Raw genomic sequence first — 15,601 nt, 5'->3', positions numbered from 1 at the left:
TGAGTACTTTATCGTCATTAGGTGCATCATCATCCCTTATTTGCATAACAATGACAGGGAACAGGCCTTTTCTCTCCTATGATTATCAGCCAATATTGACGGCCCACTATTAGGCTAGGCCTTCCTCCTTATAGGAAAGGAGAAAAGCTGCTCCAATGCTTGGTTTGGTTTGGGTTTATTAATGTTTGACCTTTATCGATCTCTATAATAATGATAATGCTCATCATAATCATCATATCTTACGATGAAGATAGGCGTTTTGTTGAGATTTCCAAACACCGTACATATCTTGAGCCACCTGCATCCAGTGGCTTCCTGCGACTCGCTTAATGTCGTCAGTCCACCTGGTCTATTTACACTGCGCTTTATAGTGCAGGGTCGCTAGTCCAGAACCTTGGGACCTTGGGAGCCTAACAACAATCAACCTAAAAACAAGCTATGTCTTTGACAGAGATACTCCGAGCATAGCTTGTTCTATCGCTTACTGTGTGACTCTGAGCCTTCTTAGGAGACACATAGTTAGCAACGGCAATGGTATATGATAATTATCTAATGATAATGATAACGCGCTGTCGGATGCACGGGGTTGTAACCCCACCAATTTCCTATCTGCGGATAAAGATTTTTTAACTGAGATTTTCTTGAAAAGAAGTTTAATATCTTACAGCTTGAACAAAGACTCGAACCCAAGTCTTCGTAATCTGAACCCACAGATGCTATCTACTAGACTAATGGAGCATTTATTAACAATTAAATATTTTTGAAATGATGATTTATAGACTTTACACGTAATTAGTACTTTAGCTTCAATAGGAATGTATCTAGTAAAGTCTCTTTTTATATTGTAGGTACACATTATATATTTTCAGCTTAGAGTCAGCTTTAATAATGGCTAAAATGAAATATTATGATTGCAACGTCAATGTAAAAAGAAAACACTTTTACACCGGCTTTAAATTTTCGCTTATGTATACTAATGATCAGAACCCCAGCCTGCAGCGTAGAACAGTTGGCGGATTCTTATGAAACTTTAAATTAAATATAATATTTTACCTTAATGACGTCATTGGGTACACGCCTCGCGTAACAAAAACATTATTCCACTCAGAAATCGGCAGAGATTGTATTAACATAACCGCTTTGTTAAATGGAGTCAAGATAATTTGTGGACAAAGTTCGGCCTGTAATACCTCGCAAATTGCCGGATAAGACTGTGTGAGACAACTGTTAGTTTTAATTAAACTGCTGGTTACGCTCGCAGGGAGACCTCCGAACGAGAAAATTATTCTAATCTTATAAGCCTGTCAGTGTAGGAACTTTGTTGAAATTAATATTATTGCCTCGGTCCCGTTCTGAGTTATCTTATAGATAGGCGAGACAAGACTGCAGAGACATCTAGGCAATCGGTTAGATAAGCCCATATAAATATATATAACTCAAAGGTGATTGACTGACTGACTGATTGACTGACATAGTGTGTAGATTGACGTAGGCATCCGCTAAGAAAGGATTTTGATCAATTCTACCCCCAAAGGGATAAAATCGGGGATGAAAGTTTGTATAGAAATTGTTAAAATTTGGTATGCAAATAGATTTTGCTCTGGATTAACACATAGGCTACTTTTTATCCCGGAATTACCATGGTTCCAACGGGATTTGTGAAAAACTAAACACTTTTTTTTATAAAAAAAAAATACGTCCGCGGAAAAGCTGTCCAATTAGTTTCACATTACAAAAGTACCGATTAAGTCCTGGGAAGGTTCAACTAATCTCGAAAAAGTTAAAACGCGAAGAGCTTTCGCGACTTCTGTTCAATTTAATGAAAAGTATAAAACGAGCGAAATTGCTGGAACGAGATTATCTCCTGTTCCAATTTGAAAAGCGACGCGGAGGAGTGTCTTGGGAGAAGTATTTCATTAGACGTTGGAAGCAATCGGCGGGTCAGGTGAGCACCTGTGCCGTACGCTCCTGTGCCGGCGCCCCTTCGCTTTGCGGCCATCACAATACTCCCAATACGGCCCCGTGCAGAATCTAAAGCTTTCCGTGACTTATTATATTAGCATTACGTAAACAGAAAACCTTCACGTATACACTTTTGAAATTATTGCATGCAACTGCTACAGCCTATAAATAAAATCATCAAGTTTCGAAGAAATAGGTGGAGTTCCGTACTGATTAAGTAGGCGCAATTAACTGCCTATCACCCACGACTTAGAATGAAATTGTTCACATAGGGTAATTCCAGCAAAAAGCCTTAATAGCTTAGGATAGATTCGGTTCAAAGTGGAAAGGAAATTACCCTTCCTTTTGGCTTCGCCGCAGTCTGGTAAAAAATACTTTTCAAAAATGAGGGGCATTAGTAGCTCCCACCATGCTGCTACAAAACGTGATGCCGGGTATGATGAAAACGTCTTGTTCTCTATCACTATCTGATTCTATTCATTATGAATAGGATTAACGGCTTAACGTGCTCTCAGATGCCCACACAGTTTCCCAACTAACACCAACAATTTTCCAACTCTGTGATATCACTGGAAACTTGACATAAAATAAACAGAAATACCAGGAGTCGATTTCAAGACCTGTAGCTAAACACAGAATTACCACTGCACCAAAAGGAGACCACTTAACAAAATCAAATATACTCTAAAATGGAATTAATTATCTAGTTTCCTGTGTTATTCACGAGAGATTATTTTATAATAGGTACACAATGAATACTTTTTTAACGTTCCCAACACGGAACCTTAATGAAAGCTGAACGGAACAGCAATTACGTGCACCTATCCGGGATATTGTCTTCCAGCCACGCTATGCAGAATTATTGCTAGCGTAGTTTAGTCCGACCGCTTGTCAAACTTTGGTAATTTAACTTCAAAACAGGTTCCTGTCGGTGTGCCACTGCCACAATGAACGTTTGTTCTGCCGCATTCAGGTTAAGTAACGCTATGACAATAACATCAAAGCTATTAGACAATTGAATTGGAATTAGTGGGGGAGACTGCACCGTGATAATTACAAGGACGCCTCTCGCTACCGCGGCTGCAGAAGACTATTACCCAACCAAATTACGAAGTCGTTTGTTAATTATGCAGCCCAGACAATAGAAATGGTAAGTACCTGCCCCATCACCTGGTTTACACACCTCGTCTTTTAGAGGATAAAGTCAACAGTCTGTTTGAGAGTTAAGTTTTTATACATCAACTTCACTGAGTATTACAAAATAAAAATTCATAGCAAACCGTAGCAACTAAAGGAGTTATGAAATAGCAAGGCGCGTTTATTTTGTTCAATGAGAAGCTAAGTTAAGTTAAACCTATAACTGCAAAGGCTAACTCGACGACGTGTAAGTTTTTTGGAGGTACCCATACTTTTAAACTTCTGAAGGATACTTCGCTGATACCGGAATGCTGAATTGCAAGGCGGTATGTCTTTGCCGGTATAAGCCTGAGCAAATTTAGAAAACATAGAATCCTAAATACTAACTGGAGAATCGAAAGGAAATTTCTCTGTTAATTACATTAATATCTTCATGGTCGAGTACAGTAGGGAGAGAGATCGTCAAAATCCTCACCCACTTTATTACGATTACATTAGAAGTTCTGGGCCTGTAGCCACGTGGCACGTCGATTCTCTTTCTACGAACGCTAACGTTTTAAAAAATGTATGGGAATGACATTTGCTATCGACAAGTCACGTGATCAAGTTGTCGATCGGATCTGTGATCTGATTCTCTTACATTTTGTTAGTTTTGGAAGCGTTTGTAGAAAGAGACGGGTTTGTCGACGTGCCACGTGTGTGATTTGACTGATTTAGTTTAATATGACTCAAGTATTTCACTTCACCATATACAATAACAATAAGCACTGAACATATTACCTACTTGTATATTTTCATATATTGCACGGTCATAAAACTATTTTATAATTCCGTTCACACTTGCGCCTACCGTTATTGCGTTTCGCGATTTACGATGTAGGTAGTTCCCTTAAAATAGAGCCATTTAATCTGAAATATTGTCATCTGTTTTAAATATTTCATTGAACGCATCCCCAGGGCGACGTTCAACTCGTCGCGGAGATCAAAACGATCGGTTGAACGAGTCTAATTTTAATATCATCCCTAAAATTGTCTTTATTTTACATCTTCACCCGTTTTATTGCAAATCATACATACGATTTGTAGGTATTCAATATTTTTTCTCAAACATTTTTTTATGTAATTACTAAATTTCTAACAAAAATTATTGTATGAGTATAAATTTTGAACAGGCATTTAATATTTTTAGTTTAATATTTATATTTTTTTAATTGTTTAAAAAACAAAAAACTTAAATTACATCTTTCATTTTTTCGTACTCATGCGGACTGTATAAAGTAGGCTGTAGTTTTATATTTTTTTTTAATTCTGAAAATATTTTCCACTGATGAAATTAAGAATGACATGGATTTTTTTTTTTGTATAGGCACCTATATCGTTTGTCAGTTGTATTGTAGTGTTGTAATTGAATTTTCTACAAAATAAAATAAATTTCAAAAATTCTAAAAAAAAATTTTTTTTCGCTTTTACCTCTATCATTAGTAGAGATGTTATATAAGTAAACAAGGATAAGTAAAGGTTGTATATGTGTTTTTCATCTATGTACAAGACAAATACAAATAAAGCCCAGAACACATTCAAATCCTGTTTATTTATTTTGTTTATTTTGCCGTCTCAAATGCCTTCCAGGTGTCTGTATTCTCACGTAGCAATTAACGTCCTCCTAACTTGAAGAGTCCGGCTTCAGGCTCAAAGGTAGGTTAAGAAAAACTGTGATATATTCCTCACCATTTCTTTAGTTAATGTTTTTGTTCATGTTACAAGTACGTAAAACGATTGAGGGATACATCCATACAAACTTTCGCGTTTATAATATTAGTACGATACAGGTTCTGAGATTAATAAATACCAAATAACGAATTAGTAATTGGTAAATAGCTCTAAAGGTAGAGTAAATTTGCCATAATAGTGTAAATTAAATACTCACTCATATTTACTTTATGGACGCTGTTAATATTTATTTAATTAATTTTTTTATTGCACACGAACGAACGAACCTTGAGGCATTTTATACCAAATATAACATTGGAGCATTTTGATGGTTCACACTAATTATTATTAACTATTATACTATAATTTTGAGTCATGATAGCCCAGTGGATACTTTGCATCTCTGTCTTCGGAGCGCGTAGGTTCGAATCTGGCCCCGGGGCATGCGCCTCCAACTCTTCAATTATGTGCATTTTAAGAAATTAAATATCACGTGTCTCAATCGGTGAAGGAATAATCATGAGGAACCCTGCATACCTGAGAATTTTCTTAATTCTCTACGTGTTTTACGTCTGCGAATCCGTATTGGGCCAGCGTGGTTGGCTATGTGAGAGGAGACTCGTGCTCAATATATACTCGTGGAGTCAATATGGGTTGTTACGGATGATGATAACTTTAAGATTTCGTGCGTCCACTGCTGCCGCCAGCATCCAGCGGCTATATATACTGCTGTATATGTTAAAAAGATTATTCAAAGTATATAGATAAATCTTTACATACAAGCAACAACGCATTACGTCCTGAAACACCTATTTTCGTACCGAAATGTAATTGAGATATATCCTCGCGCGTATGATGAACACGCACGTATCGTGTTACCTCTCCCCGGGTGAATCAGCTACTACGCGACGCGGAAGGTGACAGTTCGCTCATTTTTTACTCCCGCCTCAGCAATAAGGAAAATGACAATTTGGTTAAATGGTTCATCCAACAGCACCCCTGTAATGTAACCCGTATAAATTATTCAGTCACCTCTGTAGTCTTCGTGTGACAACGAAACGAACGTGATTAAAGTAAATTCAGAGAGTTCTATATGTATGAATTATGTATGCGTAAACTGACAAATCATGCTTTTGGATATCATTCTGGGTAATGTTGAGTCGAGGTGTCTAATGTATTTCTGGATTGGATACAGTTAATAATTTTTTAAGAGGTTTTTATTTTACTTACTTTTATTCATTGGCATACATTTCACCGTTTTCAAATTTAATTAGCAGAATTGAAAGCAATTTACTAATATTATTACCTGTAGGTTAGAATACTTCTCTATTACTTACTTATCTTATGGGACTTTTATTGGACAAACTTTCTCGATTGGATACCGTTTATAATTTTCTAAGATTTTTTTATACTTGCTTAAGGGCCGACTTCCAGTTATTTGGCAAGCTCAAATCTTGAAACTGAATTTTATGACAGTTATCCCCTACCGATTGTTTGATAACTGTCATTGCTAAGTTAGAGGGCTAACCACTATTGTTTGTACAACGATCTGTGATATGAGTATCAAATAAAATAATTATGCTTGTAAGTCTATTATTTTGTATTAATATAAATAAAAACTAAAGAAAGTTCTTTGGAGTTTTAATATTATTTGGAACTAGTCCTGTATCTAAAAGAACTTACTTCCAAACTTTATGATCCTATATCCTTGTTGGAAATATATCTATTGCGGAAAATGCTCAACAATAATAATAATTCGTCTGTGTGTGAGGCATACAGTTATAGAATTGTTGTTGTCATGCAATAATGTGAAAGATGCGATGAAACTGAGACAGACATAATTATAATTACGAAAACAACTCACCCTTAGAACAATAATGGAAGTAATTTACCCGTAAAGAGACACTGTATTCGTGCATAAACGCCGCCTCACGAAACAATAGGCACTTAAGTAGGTGCTTTATTTGAAAAGCATTTCATTAAAAGGCAGACGTCGAAAAACAAGCCGTTCGAATGAATAATGTGAACTAATGACGAATGTTACCAGTTGTTGAAATGTTCTGGAATACCACACAGGTCGCTCCGACGGAAAAAACTAACTGCAACGTAATTGCGAGCTGGAATGAAGTTGTACGCTGCTCCGTGCATTCCTAGATCGGTAATATGGCACTCTGCTGAAACAATGGCATACTGATTTGTACGTAATTGTGCCAGTAAGTAAGGTGAAATTTGAACAACCCCACAACTTGTGTGTAACTAAGCAAAGCTTAATTAGGTCAACTGTTTAGGGATCGGACTAAAAAAAGAATATTGAGCACGTCATTTAAACATGAATAGAAGTATGTAACTATGTCGTTTCGGATCATGAGGTCCTTCCTGGGTTTGTATCCTGGGTCGGGCTAAACTTGGACTTTTGACGTCCTCCACGGCGCAGTGGTGGATTTACAAGACGGAAATCCTAGGTTCGATCCCCGGCTGAGCCAATTAAGGTTTCCTTAATTGGTCCAGATCTGGCTGGTGGCTAGTTACCACATTACCGACAAAGACCTACCGCAAAACTACTAGATTGCATCATCACTTACCATCAGGTGAGATTGTAGTCTAGGGTTAACTTGTAAAGAATAAAAAGAAATCTGTTTTTCTAGGCTAATCTCTGGAACAGGTAATGGGATTTCCACTGAAAGATAAAAAAAGTTATTGAGCAAATTACTTTTATCATGGAAAAATATATTTGCTTAAAAAGGCATGACCAATAGCTTTTAAAAAGAAAACAGATTGTTTGGTCCAGCGAGGGACTACAACCCTAGACTTTATAAAACTGTACAACCAATAGGCAGAGGCGGTAAACAAATTCACCTGATTCAAGTGACCTCGACCTCTGCTTTCAGCAGTTAAAAAAAAACAATGGAAAAGTATTTTCAGTTTGGTAATTTAAAGCATCTTTATCTTTTGTCTGATTCATACAGTGACCCAAAAAGTTACCCGGCTCAGTCACTGAAACAATGAATTATTTACGTTGCTGTGTTTGCTTTTTGCATTGTTACCGACCCGTACGTAAGAAAGGTATCTACATACATATCCGTACTTACATAACTGAAATAGAACACTGTAATTTTAGGGTTTTCTTTCTATGTACTGAAAAAGCTAACATGGGTCACTCACTGCGGGAATTCTCTGCCTTGCTTCATGAGACTGATTCCTATTTTGAAATCCTATTTAATTAGTCAAAGTCAAAGTCAAATTAGTCAAAATTCATTTATTTCTAATAGGCTTAGTTTACAAGCTCTTTCGAAACGTCTTCTTCTTCGGCCTCGCCTTTTCCCGTTTATACGGGGTCGGTTTTCCCAATCATGTGGCGCCATTTTGTACGCTCCTTTGCGTACAGCTCCATGTTCTTCGTCGCTTAAAGGGAACGCCCTAGCCTTCATCGTTACTTTAGTTTTGTTGTGCCTCATGATTGGTATGGTTGTTTTGGCTTATGTTTTACGGTCGGTTGCCACCTGACACCAAGGTCGTAATCTTCCTGGAAGACTTGAACGTTGCCGTTGGCCCTTGCGGGCTCTTCCGCCGCCGCTCTAATGAACGCTCCGACCTGAGCGCCCATCACAACCAAGGACCTCTTTCGTCAAATATGTCGGCGGACTTCCGAGGTTGGGTTTGTTAACGGAGTTTTCTCACCGGCCTTAAAATTAAAGTTACGAGGGTTCCAAACGCGCCTTGGTCCGAGAAGAGCCCACAACAAACTCTGCCAGGTTTATCTTTTTTTAACACACTCTCACACACTCCTTAATACGGTCTTCTCAGTCTGAACTACCTCACTGCCAAATTTTGATTTTGTATGATAAGTAGTTTTCGTGACTTAAGTACATATATTTCAGTAAATTAAGATATAGATTATATCTACTATAGGATACTGTAATTTTAAGATATTCTTCTCAAGTACATAATATTGTTTAAAAAGCGAACATCGGGTCACTGCCTGTGGGAATTCTCTGGTACAAATAAGATGCCTTGCTTTATGACTACAAGGTCCTGGTTTGATACCAACTCGGAATAGTTTTAGTTTCTTTATAATATTATGTAATATATAGAGAGCCGTAATAGCCCAGTGGATATGACCTCTGCCTCCGATTCCGGAGGGTGTGGGTTCGAATCCGATCCGGATTATGTAGCTTTTGTGAACAAGACTACAAATTAAATAGGTAGATATACCTACATGGTGTAGAAAATTTAATAATTTAATACGTGTTGAAACTCGTGTCCAAGTAATATTGAAATTCTAAATGTACCTTATTTTATCTTGGCGTAGTAGTATGCACGGTGTATAACAAGATGGAGGTCCTGGGTTTGATCCTCGGCTGGGCCGATTGACGTTTTCTCAATTGGTCCAAGTCTGGCTGGTGGGAAATTTCAGCCGAGGCTAGTTACCACCCTACCGGCAAAGACGTACCGCCAAGTGATTTAGCGTTCCGGTACGATATCGTGTAGACACTGAAAGGCTGAAAGGGGTGTGGATTTTCATCCTCCTACTAGCAAGTTAACCCGCTTCCATCTTAGATTGCATCATCGCTTACGAACCAGTGAGATTGTAGTCAATGGACAATGGCCAACTTGTTAATAATAAAAATAAAAATAAAAAAACTATAATATAATTATGCCGCGCCTATAATATGAATATTTGGCAGTGAAAAACGCAGAATATATTCAAAACACCATCTCTTGTAGATTATTTACGTAGCGCTACATCGCTTCAGCTACATTGAACTATATAGAATCCAACGAAACTCTAATTGACCCAGTTTGTTTGGGCAGAGAACTCGCCACTAAATAGAAATTGGCGCACCTGGCTAATTCTACTTTATCCGCGAATTCCGCCTTCAGGCTTCATCTATACACATAAATAACACATTGAAATGTACCTACCTATTCCGGCAATCGGTTGGGACAGTGGCGGATTCACAAATTTGCCTCCAGTAAGCTGTCAAATTACTCCTTGTTACCAGATATTCTGGTTCGCAATACAGAATTACATTTATATTTTTAACATTTTAGTACTGCACAGTACATACATACGATTAAAATATCAAAATAATCCTTAAAATTTTAAGATTAGTTTTTTCAATGTTTAAGCAATGTTTTTCATTATTTCTGTAGGACCAATATTTTTTGGTCAAAGGCCGCCCTAGGCTCCAGCCTACTTAGCCTACTGGTAAATCCGCCATTGCTTATTCTGCAGACCAAAAGGGGCTAAAGCTGAGAATGATATATCTGTTCTATTGGTAAAACTACATGAAAATCAATTCGTAATTTTTTGTGTTTTTCGCGTACAGACAGACAGACGTGGCAGAGGACTGTTTTATAATAATATGACGTATACTCATAGATCAATAAATACTTACATTACATATTATACAAAAATGTAGTAATTAATTAATTAATTTAAAATCACGCGGGTTAGGGAGCCGCTAGATGCTGGCAGCGGCGTTATGCTCGGTGTTTCATGCAAGAGGCCTTTGTCCAGCAGTGGACGTCCATCGGCTGATAATGATGAACACGTAAGGGAAAACTATAGTCCGACTATAGTGCGGGGGGTCCGTATGTTTGATATAGCTGATACGGCGGTAACTACGCCCGTGAATACACATCTAAACCTATTAATAGAATTAAGACATAGAGACGATATCTCCCCGCACAGTCGGGGGAAATTGAAGTTTGTCATTTCTGTAGGATAAGTTCCATAAGTAGCCAACATTGTTTTAGTTGGTAAGTTGTGCGAGGCGAGACTCTGGCAGACAGTTTTGGCAAATGCTCCGTGTTTGATGTATGCGGATGTCGTGTAAGAGATTATGTGTTGGCAGTAAAACATGACACATGCTCTACGACTGTTTGCTTAGCTGCCATGCATCAGACTTCCATTTGCCCTGAGTAACTAAGAGCCAGAGCCGTGATTGACCAGTGGATATGACCTCTGCCTTCGATTCAGATTGCATAGGTTATTATCCGGTCCGAGGCATGCACCTACAAGTTTTCAGTTACGAGTAGATATGGGAATTTTCTAATAAATTAATGATCGCTAATACATTGATTATCACTAATAAATTTATGGTCACTAATAAATTGATGATCACTAATAAATTTATGGTCACTAATAAATTGATGATCACTAATAAATAGATGATCACTAGTAAACTTATGGTCACTAATAAATTGATGATCACCAATAAATTGATGGTAAGTAATAAATTTATGGTCACAAATACATTGATGATCACTAATAAATTAATGCTGGTCACTAATAAATTGATGATCACTAATAAATTGATGATCACCAATAAATTGATGGTCACTAATTAATTGATGATTAATTAATTGATAAATTGATGCTAGTTATGACCCCAACGTCCATCACGTAGGTATAACTTAGACCATCTTTTTTATCTAAAAGTAAGTGTTAGAATCAACTATAAAAGAAAACAATTGTACAAAGTTTGGCTTTGTTCGTGATTGAGTTGGCCAACTTGAAAGTTAGTTATTTCTTCTTTGGTGAATTCCTTTTCCTTAGTCTAGCCAATTGCCAAGATGTCTGATATTTAAAAAAATATCTAGACCCTACAATTTGCTCATTTATTATACCTACCATACCTTAAAATATTATACTAAATAAGTAGATAGGTCATAACGCGAATACGGAAGTCGCGAATATTGAGCTTTAGCTATATAATCAAATCTTAACGAATCTTTTTGATTACTCAATTATCATTCTAAAACGAATAGATAGATTTTTGTACAGTACAGTACAGTAGGTATTAATAAACTTGAAAAATGTCGAACGTAAAAAAAAAAGGTGGACATTAAAGAAATCCACTTATAACCTAGTAGAAAATAATATAAGACAAATGAGTGATTAGGTTTGGTCGATATTAGAGAATTTTATTTGATTCGCATATACATGTTTTGTTCCGGTAGCTACTTATAAAGAATCTAATAAAACAAAATTCCAGATCATACTGGAGTATTACAACAAAGGCAAAGAGTTAGCGCATGCAGTTCGAACTGGGCCATAACTTTACACGCAACATTAACTTGGGACACCGTCGCGACAGGGTCGACTACGACCATAGAATAAACTAGATATGATTTATAACTTGAAATTATAGTTGTTTTTATTATTATTATTATTATTTAAGTACAAGTTAGCCCGTGACTACAATCTCCTCTGATGGTAAGTGATGATACAGTTTAAGATAGAAGCGGGCTAACTTGTTAGGAGGAGGATGAAAATCCACTCCCTTTTCGGTTTCTATACGACATCGTACCGGAACGCTTAATCGCTTGGCGGTACGTTACGTGGTACGATACCGAGCTATCGATAGGTCACGTGATTAAGATCTGACATTCTCATACATTTTTCTAGTTTTCGAAGCGTTAGTGATCGTAGAAAGAGAATCGACGTGCCACTTGGCTACAGAGGCTGGTAGGGCTGAGACCAAGTGAATTATGGAAGGCCCTGGAAAACGGTTTAACAATATGTTTAGTTTTCTATTTAGTTTTATATTTAAAATATAAGAATCCCATTTTAAGTAGTAGAGAACTTTAAAAACACTTAAAACTACAAGTCAAAATATGTTAGCGATACGGAATGGAAAAGATTCAATCCAGTTCATCTAAGCGTCTGTTTCAGTCCGCAAATCCGGAGACACGCAGAGGTATTTGGAAGACAGTTTTCTTCGCAACATTGTAGAACCAGCGACCACAATCCGCACATACTACAGACTGGGCACATACTGACCTAGCATACACAGCTATACTACGAGTATAACGTAAGCTTTCTACAGTATTTCAGTAGCGCCTCGAGGCTCTAGTCCGATGTTTTACATTTCTGTTCCATGTTAAAGTTATTTTTCTAACCAAAGATAATTCATTCAACTAAATTTCAACAAAATTCAGTTCGTCATGTCCAAATAAACACACATTGTAGTATGCACTTTTGTTATTTTGTCAGAGAAAAAAGTAACTTTTGACATGGTTATTATTTTAAGGACATTGTAAACTAAGGCCATAGCAACCTTTAAACTAACACAGGGAGAATTTCTCAAAAGCGAGCGACAGGCTCTAAATACATGAAAATTGGCCAAGACGTCCTATTTCATAGTCAGTCCTTTGCACTTGGATTTTAGGATGGCTTTGACCACAACCCATTTCCAGGGCTGGATCGCGCCTGTTTGATAAAGAGTAGTTAGCAATACGCAAAATAGCACAGGAACATAAGCGTATAGGTGGGGGGGGGGGGGGTCCGTGATCACCCTAGAATGGACCTGTGTCCACCTGTGAGTTCTGAGCTTCCGATATGGAATTCTATTAAGATACTAGTAATAGACATGACGTCAGGCCCACCCTAGGAAATAATCCTAGATACGCCAATGCACAGAAAATGTTTATTTTTTTATTTTGAATAAAAAAAAACCATAGAAGCTTTTAACTTATTCCATAACCATGTCAAATAATTTTAATATTTATTAATATTGCACACTGGTTGTTGAATTGATATTATGCCTGTTCCATGTATTATTTTACATTGTCAATACGAAGCTGCATACATTTCGTATGAAGGTTCATACGAAAAGCCTTTTAAAGTTACGAAACAATATTACGAATTCAGAATTGAAATAAAATCTGAACAGTATTCGATATGAATATGATAGGTACATGTTGATAAGAAAACGGATAAGTAGATACCTATTACCTACTATATACTTAAAGAATCATACTTATTAGTGCAGCAGCGGAAAAAGTTGAAACTGGAAAGTGGCTCTTACGCGTGAAATTCTGTTTTTCACAAATCCCGCGGGAGTCATGTATTCTTTCGGGATAAATACTCCTCCTCCATCTTCCAGTAAAAGTTCCATAAAATTCGGTTCAGCCATTCCAGAGATTAGCCCAGACAAACAGAAAGACAGACAGACAGACAGACAAAAATGTAATAAGAGCTTGATTATATTTTAGTATTATAATCGTTTTACTTTTTTATAAAAAATAAAAAAGCCTATTTATTTATTTATTTTATCTATATAATCGTTTATACATGTTATCTGTTCCACGCTAACTCTTCGTAGCTAGTTCGTAGGCGTAGGGTCGTTGTATGGGACAGTTTTATTAGCGCCGTTAATGAGTTGCTAATTCAATTTTACGGACGCAGAGCGAAGCAACGCGCGGCCTTCGCCGCAGGGCCCACCGCAGGCCGCCTCATTTCTATTTTCTATTAACATAGACAATGCTGAATATTTATGGCCAGTTTTCGAGATCTATTTACTTCACAAAGTCAGTTAAATGATATATCTATATGAATAACTAGCGGACACCCGCAACTTCGTCAGCGTGGAAATCAATGTAAACTTTCAAGCCCTATTTCACCATTTTAAAGTTTAAAATTTTTTGAATCCCATTATATTTCGTATTTTTTTTACGATTTATAAACAAATTTCTAAAACTATAAAACACGGACAGACAGACAGACAAAAAAATCTAAAAAAATATTTTTAGCTTCAGTAGTATCGACTACATAATGCCCCCCAAAAATTTTCAAAATATCTTCAATGTACAGAATGTACATAATTCTTACCTACTATAAGTGTAGATTATAGATAGCGCTGGTGTCAGTTATGCCACGGTAACGTTTAGTGTTACAAATGGTATAAGTAAAATCTCAAATTGCGAATAAATGTATAGAATTCGAAGAGTTTTATTATAAGTATAGATATAGATAGATAATTATAGATAAGATATAATATTTTAACTGCCACGTTGGGCCAGTAGTTAGTTTAGGTGGCCTAGTCAATGGTTTTATACTATTAGATACGGCACTAACGCGTCGAAACTGAGGCGAACAAAGTCACCCAATCGGCAAAATTTCATTTTAGATTTCAGAATTTCAATATTATAATATCTTAATATTGTCCTAAATGACGAGTATAAAATCATTGGCCCTAGCCTATTCGGATCATTAGGTCCTGCGGGTGCCCTGTGTAATTGTAAAAAATGCATGGGAATGTCAATTGCTATAGACAAAAATAGAAGCGTTAGCGTTTGTAGAAAGAGAACTGATGTGTCAAATGGCTACAGGCCCTGGTAGTGTTACAACCCCATGACCCGTTTTTTGTGGGTAGAAACAATATTTAACATCAGCAGAAATAAAAAAAAAACAGACAAATGTCACTTCATCGACCTCATTAATGAATTGCTAATTCAATTTCACGGTCGCAGAGTGAAACGCGGCGCCACTGCAGCCTGCAATGCACACGCCACAGACTGCCTCATTAACAAGGATAATTGTTAGCCTTTGTCTAATGGCCAACCAATTAATTTCATCCTACCCGTCGTTCCTTATTTTTATTTGCAATTTATCACTTTGCAATTGCTCGTTGTAGAGTCAACATCTCCTAAGGATGCTCCGGTTTCGGGGTGAAACGTAAGTAGAGAGTATTTTGTCGGACCTGGGTGACGTTGTCGCATGGGTTCGTCGGCTTTTCGCGGATGATAGCAAAATAAATAAATCATTATATAATTATTTTTATTTGTTTATGATGCAGCTTCGTCTTCGCGGTTCTAAAAGGTGCAGATAAATGGATAAAGTGTTTTGCTGGTTCTTTTTAATCCCTGATGAAAAACGAGGGGTGTTATAAGTTTGTCGTGTCTGTTTGTCTATACCATACCTCCCGGACCATAGCTCCCGGACGGATGATGCGATTTCGATTTAGTTTTTTTTCGTATCAAAGGTGACTTACGGGCGAGTGTT

The sequence above is a fragment of the Bicyclus anynana genome, chromosome 6, assembly GCF_947172395.1.
Source record: "Bicyclus anynana chromosome 6, ilBicAnyn1.1, whole genome shotgun sequence".
NCBI lineage: Eukaryota > Metazoa > Arthropoda > Insecta > Lepidoptera > Nymphalidae > Bicyclus > Bicyclus anynana.
This window is presented reverse-complemented; position numbering follows the sequence as displayed.